General features: G+C 36.2%; 1 non-coding gene across 1 annotated transcript; it reads right to left on the reverse strand.

Annotated features, from left to right (window-relative positions):
* Window positions 1-8315: 8315 nt before the first annotated feature.
* On the reverse strand, window positions 8316-8387 carry TRNAH-GUG (transfer RNA histidin (anticodon GUG)). The gene has a single exon. It is a non-coding gene; the product is annotated as a tRNA-His (tRNA).
* Window positions 8388-11093: the final 2706 nt, after the last annotated feature.

Here is an 11093-nt window from a genome sequence, read left to right on the forward strand (position 1 = left end):
TGACAAGTAAAAATTTTGAATGTGAATGTTTTTCTTTAAATTTCTATCTATATATACATTTATATAAAATTGGAGTGTCTGTTTGAAATATTTAAATAACCGCTTTTTACTACATGCACATGAATATAATATGCCTACAAATACACCAAAATAACATTTTTTGCAATTTTGTCTATCTGTCTGTTTGTTTCGATTAATCTCTGGAACGGCTGGATCGATTTTGACGGGAATTTCACTGAAAGGGAGCTGATGATATAAGGAGTAACTTAGGCTACCTTTTTTAAGACTAGCTTCGCCCCGCGGCGTTACCCGCGGTACGACAATAACTGCTGGTAACATCGCGGGACTCAGCTGTTAATAATAAAATTTAATGTTTCCGAAGTGAAGCGTGGGCGGGTCGCTAGTATATTATACGGAACATACACCAAAATAACATTTTTTACAATTTTTGTCTATCTGTTTGTTTGTTCCGGCTAATCTCTGGAACGGCTGGACCGATTTTGACGGGAATTTCACTGATAGGGAGCTAATGATATAAGGAGTAACTTAGGCTACGTTTTTTTAGACTAGCTTCACCCCGCGGCGTTACCCGCGGTACGACAATAAGGTAATAAAGGTGAGCATTCGTAGCGCCACGTACAAATATAACTACATAAATTATATCGACGGAAGAAAAGCTATTTGGTTTAAGCGACATTTTTGTAACTTTACAGGAGAGACATATCTATATATTAATACGTGAAGCAGGAACTTTGTACCCCTTTTTACGAATATTGCGCCGACGGAGGACTATGAAATTTGTCACACTTATAGAGACTATAGGGAAGGAGTGCAGAATAATAATATTTTTTTAAATTATCCATAAAAAAATCATTAACGCAATAAAGAAAACATTACCCACACTACTATGTATTTGAAATTGAGAGTAGAATGATATTGTTTGTCTTTAATATTATTATTATTTGTCTAAAGTGTAGTGGAATTGGTGGAATCAATGACTATAGAAGTATAATAAATAGTCTTTGAACCTAGAACAATAGAAAATAGTGTCACAAACATATAATTTCAATTAATTATAGTTGATAGTCGATTGAGACCACTAGTAAAGGTTAAAGTTTGTAAAAAATATCATAACAAAAAACTTCTTCAGCTATTTGAATAGGATAAGCATAGTTGAAATTCAATTAAAAACATCGAATTGTTAATACAAAATATTACGGATTTGCAATTAAAAAGAATAATGTCGCGTGTATGAAGTGAAATGTCACTTAAACCAAATAAACCTTTCACTCCTCGATATGACGTTTTATTTATTTATTGCTTAAATGGGTGGACGAGCTCATAGCCCACCTGGTGTTAAGTGGTTACTGCAGCCCATAGACATCTACAACGTAAATGCGCCACCCACCTTGAGATATGAGTTCTAAGGTCTCAGTATAGTTAAAACGGCTGCCATGCCCTTCAAACCGAAACGCATTACTGCTTCACGGCAGAAATAGGCGGGGTGGTGGTACCTAAACGCGTGAACTCACAAGAGGTCCTACCACCAGCACCATCAGAAACTAGAGCTTACATAGTACCTTGTTTCGCACAATACGCCCTTTAAGCCACAAAAGCTATCTCATAAAGCCATCTAAGCTCTCACGAACCACAATATCGAGCAGTGGTGTTAAAAAATATTGTATATTTGAAAAACAATTTAGATTTAATTTTCACCCGCATGAAATTTGCAATTCAAAGTAGTACAAACAAGTCGTGTTTTTCCGGGACAAAGAATCGCTTGCTTAACTAAATTACCAGTCGGCTTGTGGACCGTCGGCACGTAAAATCACGGACATACTATTATATTTACGCGTATTTGCGTAATTACTGGTGGTAGGACCTCTTGTGAGTCCGCACGGGTAGGTACCACCGCCCTGCCTATTTCTGCCGTGAAGCAGTAATGCGTTTCGGTTTGAAGGGTTGGGCAGCCGTTATAACTACATTTTAGACTTTAATATAATCTCAAGGTGGGTTATTTTTTTTTTATTATTGCTTTTATGAGTGGACGAGCTCACAGCCCACCTGGTGTTAAGTGGTTACTGGAGCCCATAGACATCTACAACGTAAATGCGCCACCCACCTTGAGATATAAGTTCTAAGGTCTCAATTATAGTTACAACGGCTGCCCCACCCTTCAAACCGAAACGCATTACTGCTTCACGGTAGAAATAGGCAGGGTGGTGGTACCTACCCGTGCGGACTCACAAGAGGTCCTACCACCAGTAATTACGCAAATTATAATTTTGCGGGTTTCATTTTTATTACACGATGTCATTCCTTCACCATGGAAATCAATCGTGAAAATTTGTTGAGTACGTATTTCATTAGAAAAATTGGTACCCGCCTGCGGGATTCGAACACTGGTGCATCGCTCAACACGAATGCACCGGATGTCTTATCCGTTAGGCCACGACGACTTCTAAAATGGGTGGCGCATTTACGTTGTAGATGTCTATGGGCTCCAGTAACCACTTACCAGGTGGGCTGTGAGCTAGTCCACTGACCTAAGCAATAACAAAAAAAAAAGGTCGCGAGCTGGTTTATCCGTCTCGGTAATTAATAAAAGGAAATCACAACTTTAATATCAAATTAGCGAATAATGTAATTGATTTAATAAAAAACTTAGAAACTGATGGAGCAATCAAATCAAACATTATTTGAATTGAAGAGTACTAATTTACAAACGCTAATTTACAGATGAGCGAATATGAGAATGTGTATATAATTTTAGAACGGAGAACGGTGCTCCTTATTCATATTTATGAATTATTGATGAATATGACGATGTATAGACGTGAATTTGCGATATCTGTTTTATATGCAGAGGGAAGATGCTGTAATGTATGATTGCGAATTGAGCAAAAAGACTTGAATAGTAATACCGAATCAATTGTTCGGTAGTCAACAACCGTGTTTGTATTCACGTTGTCAATCAAATCTGTGATCATATCGGCCACAATATCTTCGTTCGATAATCAATTTCTGAAACTGTCAGCAATTTAGACCGATATTCAGTTCATAAGAAAACCAATTATCTATATATTAATACGTGAAGCAAAAACTTTGTATCCCTTTTTACGAAAATTGCGCAGACGGAGCAGTATGAAATTTTCCACATTTATAGAGAACTAGCGACCCGCCCTCGCTTCGCTTCGGAAACATTAAAACACACATGAAACCAAAAAAAATAATTAAAAAATAAAATAAAAAAAGTAGCCTATGTTCATCAGGGACAATGTCGGCTTCTAATGGCAAAAGAATTTTTCAAATTGGTCCAGTAGTTTCGGAGCCTATTCGAAACAAACAAACAAACAAATCTTTCCTCTTTATAATATTAGTATAGATATAGAGAAGAAGTGCACAATGCTAATATTTTTTTAAAATAATGCATAAAAGACACATTAAATCAATAAAGAAAACATTACACACACTACATACCATGTATTTGACACACACACGCATGCATACTATTTATTATCAAACTTTTGTTCTTGACGTCTGTGGTCAAATTGAGAATAGATTAAATATTGTTTGTCTTTATTAATATTTTTTATAGAGCAGCCTTGGCGAAATTTGTGATTATAGAAGTATAAAATACAATCTTAATAGTGTACAAACTTACAATTCCAATTAATTATAGTCGAATTTCGACTACTGCGGGACCTCTAGTTATTTTTATAATGCGAAAATAATTTATGGATCTACAATACTCACTTTCGTTTGCCATTACCAAATAAATAATGTACTACAATTAAATGACATTACCAAAAAAATGATTTTATTGTAAAAAAGCGTGGAGTACTTTTCAGGATATTATCAAAATAACCCTTCTAACTCATATCTGTTCATAAAATATTTTTAACTACTTATACCATGCACCCCACACTTTTTTTTACAATAAAATCATTTTTTTCTTACACTATTTTTAATTCAAATTTATTAAAATGTATTTTCTATTTTTTAGTTGGATTTTCTATAAAAGCGTACTCTGTTAATTTAAAAAAAATTTTTTTTTTCGTTTTTTAGTTGAATTTAAAATTTTCAATATATTTTTTTTATATTTAATTGTCATCGGTCATTAATAAGTGTACCACATTTCGAGTTAAACCGACGTTTCGAAGGGGTCAAAATCATGTTCAAAGTTCAAAGATTCCGTTACATACTAACATACATACGTCTGAAGCTAATAAAAGCGTATTAATAATTAGATAGATAAATAGTATTAACGTCATTTACTCCTAGCGAGGACTTTGGCAGTTTTCGAAAATAAATTGAAAAAATTATACCAAGTTAAACTTTACGAGTTCGAAGAGATCTTGCATAATCCTCATATGAGTTTCAAACAACGATCCGTCCGTAGGCCGAGCCAATACACTCGGTCGGTCGAAGGTCTCTGAAAAGAAATGAATGTGAACGAAATAAAATGAAAGGAATCTTAGTAACTTCTTCTTCGTAAGTTAATAATGCGACATCGATCCCGAAAACTTTCATACTCTTTTGCGTATTTTATTCAATTCTATACAAGTATATTTTTTATCAAACTGTACATTGCTTAAGAATTATTTAACGATTTTGTTAGAACATCATCATTCAAAAGGTTTAAAATTAACGCCACAGTGGAATATGGTTTTTTTTAATATAAACTTTATCATTCGATTCTCCAGCCCACTTCGATAACGCGGCACGACACGAGAACCCTCTCATCGTGGCCGCCGGTAGCTACATTCCCGATCCTGCGGAAAGAATGGAAAGCATCGTGGACGTCGACGTCGCTCCAAACACGTCATTTCAGATCCTCCCGATCCACTAACGGTGCTTTTAGGTACCTCAAGCACCGGTCACCGTTCTCGTCGAACCCGTCGCTTGCGACGAAGGGCTCGACGAGTAAATTAACCCTCAGACACAGCCCACTGAGTTTCTCGCCGGATCTTCTCAGTGGGTCGCATTTCCGATCCGGTGGTAGATTCTGCGAAGCACGGCTCTTACTAGGGTTCGTGTTAGCAACGTCGTCAGGCTTGAGCCCTGTGAGCTCACCTACTAGTTAAGGCTCCGCTGAAATAGCATCTCAAGGCTATCATCAGCTTAGGTAGGAAAAAAAAAAGGTTCTCCAGCGATTTTATCAATTCGAAACACTATGCATTTCATTAGATTCAAAAATGCCAGCCGCATGTAACAGGAGGAGAATTATTTTTAATATTTCCGTGATTTATGGTGGCCTTCAATCATTAGAAAATTTAATCTGCCTTCTAGTCTACGCTAGTAATCATACAGAGATATTGCTCGCGCCAAATTAGCTTTCATTCGATCAGATCGTGGGTCACGGCTCGATTTTCGCCAAAATCATTTAGAACAGAATGGTCCTTCTGTTAACACTTGACCCTGGATAGTTCAGTTCCAATTTTCACCGGTAATTGAAAGGCTTTTAGCACAAGAGGTAGTTAGCATTCTAATCTGTTCTTCTTAAAAACTTTCCAACGAATATAAGTAAGCACAGATAGCGCAATTAGATCTCACAGAGAAGGTGATGGTCTGTGGAATTGTTTTTATTACCTAAGTTGGGTAGACGACGAGACCCATCTCATACTAAACGGTTACCATAGCCCACCGTGAGGCGAAGAGACAGAGTTTTTTTTTATTGCTGAAATACATTCACTACTTTACAGGCCAGTTTACCTGGGGTCACTCGATTTTATAAACATCATACTGCGAATATTTAACAGCAGTCCAAACCGCTTCAAACCGGATCTGGTGCTCACTCGCGAGGACTTTCAATATGCTCTACCATCAGTGGAACCACCAGGTGCATTACCACAATGATTATCAATTCGAACTAGAGAACATGATTACTTCGGTGCAAAAACAGGCAGAATAGTGGTATGTATGTTTCTTAATACTCGAAAACCGTGAGATGCCCGCTTAATAAATGCCCTACTATTAATAAGATGCGATATGCGAAGAAGAAAGCACTATGAATTAGGAGACTGCTATTGTATCTATAGCAAGTTCCCAGAAACTCACTTCACTTTAGGATCATAAATAAAATTAACAAATTAAAAGCTTGTTTCCTGTCTTATTTTAACCTCTCTAGTGCTTGTAAGTTTTTGTTTATTGCCCTTGTAGGTTAATGGTGAGTGGTTAACGTCGCTCATAGACGTCAGCAATGTCAGGGACAGAACCAATCCGCTGCCTACCGAAGTGCTACTGTATCGAAATCGTCCATTGATATTAAAATCTTGAGTTCTAAATAAACAAACATCGCGCACTCCTGGCCTAATACGATCGAGGGCACCCGTACAACTTATATCGACGATAGAATCCGAATCGTTACTATCGTGCGTGATAGGAATACTGCAAATATATTGTTTTTTTTTTTTTTTTTGTATAAGCCCCGTGTAATTTTTCGAGGACTTTGACGAAAAACTAACTTTTCGGTTCGGAATTTGCGTGCGATAATTTTCAAAGGATTTCGTGAATATTTAACAGATTACACATTTACGAGCAGAAGACGACAAAATTGTGACGTTTCCTGAACGTTTTAAAAGCTTTTCATAGAATAAACTTTCCAGTCAAAACCGTTAGTGCATTAAAACCGTCTTGAAAACAAAGAAATAATGAAAATGCTGAGGGTTCTGTTTTAATTAATGTTTGATACACAAATAACAATCGTCCGTTCTCTAGTTGCGGTTTCACAAAATTTGAGATGAAGTACTTAGCTTAGCTTAGCTTAGAAAATTAATCATTCATTGTTCATATGTCAGGATAACAACGGCCCCTATTCCCTCAATGCTCTTCAACAAACACATCGTTATAACATTAAATATATTTGGCAGAACTTCAACATGAAAGACAAGATGCCAGAAAGTTCCCAAAAAAGATCATTTGGCACATGACTCAACAAGTTCGTTAAGAAGTTGCGAAGCTCACGCAAAGCTCTCTCCCTTTGACCCGGCCGACACGTATGTACGCAGTATAGAGACCCGGTTTTATATCTCGTTAATATATCGTCTCTCGAAAGGAATTTTATTGTATTACATTCTTATTTTTCTTCCAATATGTTTGATTTAACTTCATTGTTTTATGCTTAGATGAGTTCACAGTTTCACTCGGTGTTTGCTGGAGCCCTTGGACATCGCGTGAACGCCGACACTATCAAAGAGACTTGAAGTCTACTTCTCAGTAATGTGGTAATAAAACGCTGATTATGTTTTTCATTTTTTATTGCGTAGATGTGGTAGACGATCTCACAGCCCACCAGGTGTTAACTGATTACCGGAGCCCATAGATATCTACAACGTAAATGCGGCCACCCACCTTGAGATATCAGTTCTAAGGTCTCAGTATAGTTACAACGGCTGCCTCACCCTTCAAACCGATACGCGTTACTACTTCACGGCAGAAATAGGCATGGGAATGTTTTTACGGGTTTGGTTTTGTTTTTCACGTTGCTATTCTATCTTCGCTGAAGTTAATCATGAACATTTGTGGTTTTTTTTATTGCTTAGATGGGTTGGACGAGCTCGCAGCCCACCTGGTCGTTAAGTGGTCACTAGAGTCCCTAGACACTTACAACGTAAATGCGCCACCCACCTTGAGATCTAAGTTCTCAGTATAGGCACAATGGCTGCCCTACTCTTCAAGCCGAAACGCATTACTGCTTTACGGCAGAAATAGGCAGGCTGGTGGTACCTACCCGTGCGAACTCACAAGAGGTCCTACCACCAGTTATAAAAGTCAAGTACGTTTTTCTTTAGAAAAATTGGTACCTACCTGCAGAATTCGTACTCCGCTTGATGCAAATGCACTGGACATGCTACTGCTTAGACCATAACGACCAATGATGCTGATAAAATATTGCTACACATTCTCCGGCAAATGCCTTACTCGCCTTTACGACACCTATGAGAAAATACTCGTAAGTGTTTGAGACTTATAAGTGTAAACGCACGGTGCATCTCCATAAAAATAGGTAGGATGATCCGGAGTCTACACCCGTACAGAATCATAATGGAACCTCCCGCCAAAGTACCAGCTACCGGTGGATAAACCACAAAAAGATCTAATTGCAATCTCATGATCGCGTTCGTTCGCATTTGTCTGGGTATTATGTAGTTCTATTTCTCGTAAGATGATCAATTAGCTTATTGAAATTTAAATATATCTACCAATACATTTTCATTTAGAAATGCATTTCCAAATTATTATTATTTTTGAGACTACGTTCAATGCAGAAAAATTAAAAAAACATAACTCCACCGCGACAGTGTTATTATCACTGCCGTGACCAGGATTCGAACCTGGGTTACTACGGCCACAACGTAGGGTCCTAACCACTAGACGATCACGGCTATCGGAGCTGGTATGAGTGAGTGTTAAATTTTAAATTACATTGGACAAAATGAAACACTTTCACTCCTCAATTCGTTACAGTCACATCGATTGATTCTGTAAGGCTTTTTGCTGGCATTATTTTGTAACTAGCGTTCGTCCAATGATCGAAGCCAGACCATAATCACTTGTACCTTAAGATTCATAATAATTTATAAATCAATCTTTTCTTCAGTCTTTTCTTAAGATTTCGAAAAAAATAATACTTAAAATTATTAAGGCCAAAGCTCCTCGATGGTAAATTAAAAAAAAAGATATTGATTGACAAAAAGAAGGGAAAGCGGCACATATTTTATTTTTACCTATTAATACATCTCGATACAGCCCGGCCACTATCCCAGTAGCTATGTATGATATTAATAATCTCCCGACTTAAATCAGATTCGCTGAATAGTTTCACTGGTTTTTATTTTTTAGCGCGAACGCCTGAGTATTTAAAATAAACGTAGCCAAACTATGTTATTTTCTTATAAAATCAGCTATTGGTCAGTTAAAACCCTGTCAAAATTACTCCAGATATTTTGAAAATTAGCCGAAATAAAAACACGGACATAACATTTTTTTTTTTTTTTTTATAGTATATTCTACACATGTATTTCCAAAGAAACTTTCATTTTGATACTGATATTTGATACTTGATTTTTATTTATTAAATTAATCACGTTGGATTGACGTATTGAATTTGTTGTAGATAGTACTAATAAATTGATGAATTAATTAAACTACGTTCAAAATCCGAAATCAAACACGGAAGTTATTAATATCAGACAATGCGTGTCCGGAATTAGATAGAATGGTAATATAGGGCTGCAGATTGTATCACAGATTGTTCAATTGTAAACCACAGAATAGTTGTGTAGTTGAGCAATGAAACATTATTTACGTAACAATAGTTTTGGACATAGCTTCGTTATGACTGCATTTTGTTGGTTATAATTATAATTAGCCACTAGTCTAGTTGATCAGTTTGCAAAAGGCATGCCTCTCCGATCTCCTTAAGTTCTCATAGTAGCTTCGATATTTCTGTCTGCATTATCCACAATTTGTCCAATCTTATTCCGGTTTCGAATAGAAGGTTTTGTGAGACTTGAAGAAATGGTTGTCCTACCTATTTTACGATATCAGGCGACCTCAAGTCAAAACTCACAATATAAATATGAAGTGCAATTTACAGCTTTACATTTAGGTTGGATGAGCAACCGCAAAACGCAAAACGCAAAACGCATTTCAAGCGATTAGATAGCGCCTTAACACCGAACGGATAATGAGTTTACTAGCTCAAAGTAAAGAAATTAAAAAAGGGTGCATGTACTTATGTACGCGCGTAAGAAGTTATACTTTATTTTTATTAAATTTATTTCTTTTTTTTTATTTAAAAGTTAATCAATTTGAAAAAAATCGATTAAACAACATCCTCAAACACGCATATTGGACATCCCTTTTCTTGACATCGTATAAATTCGGTAATTCTCGGTACGGTTCAGAAAGTTCACCTGCGGCTATATTCAGACTCGCCAAGCTACGTCGGTCGTATTGTAATGAGCGATTTAGTGGGCAACTTCATTCTGTTAATTTTGTGTCATGGTGCGCGCGCATCGTAAAATTTCACTCTCATCAATTTTTCATAACGCGCCTAAAGAAGTATAACTTCAAAAATTAAAAAGAACCTTTTAATTGGACTTAGACTATATAATAGAAACCCCTTCCCTCCGTATGGCGTTCTTTATCTATTCTCAAGACGGAGGAATATTTCATGGCACTATAATTTGCCGATATGTTTAGTTTTAAATTTATTTTAATTTATTTTTATTTTTGTTTTATTGCTTATGTGGGTGTACGAGCTCACGGCCCACCTGGTGTTAAGTGGTTACCGGAGCCCATAGATATCTACGACGTAAATGCCACCACCCACCTCGAGACATAAGTTCTAAGGTCTCACTTGTAACAGTACAAACTGCCTCGGCCTTCAAACCAAAAGGCATTACTGCTTCACGGCAGAAATAAGAAGGGTGGTGGTGCGGACTCACAAGACGTCCTACCTCAAGTAAATTTTTTTTTTATTTAGACAAATGTTTCGTGGTGTATGAAATTTTATTTTAATTTTATATAAATGTAGTTATGAATAATAAACATAAAAAATATTTCACTATATAATGTCCTATTTTTGATCAAATTTTAAAATTATTTAGTATATTCAGTCGCTCTGTCATAAGTTTGCTGGAATTTATACACTAATAAAGTATCGCCTTTGTTCTTTCTAGTTAAAAATTTACCGTACAATTAAATCCGATAATCTGAGTGTAATAAAAAAAAGGTAATGTTTCATTTTTCATTCCACAACTGGTTCGACGTGATCTAGCCGGATATAACGTGAAATTGCATATTTCTGACACAATCTCATTTTGAAGGGAGAACAAAGCTATCAATCTCGGTTATGCGTGACGTCAGAAAGCTTCGGTAAAGACAGAATTTTTAGGTAATTTTCGAACATGAAATCATTACTCATCTCTGGTTTAGTTCATAATGTTGCTTATTGTATTTTATTGTTGATTTGAAAATAGAACGTGAAGATAAAAAAATGAACTGACTTGAAAATAGGTATATATTTTAATTAGCACAACCTCTTTTTTAATTCCCAAAAATATTCTGTATACTCTATCTGTCAA

The sequence above is a fragment of the Bombyx mori genome, chromosome 5 (genome assembly GCF_030269925.1).
Source record: "Bombyx mori chromosome 5, ASM3026992v2".
In the NCBI taxonomy this organism is placed as follows: Eukaryota; Metazoa; Arthropoda; class Insecta; order Lepidoptera; family Bombycidae; genus Bombyx; species Bombyx mori.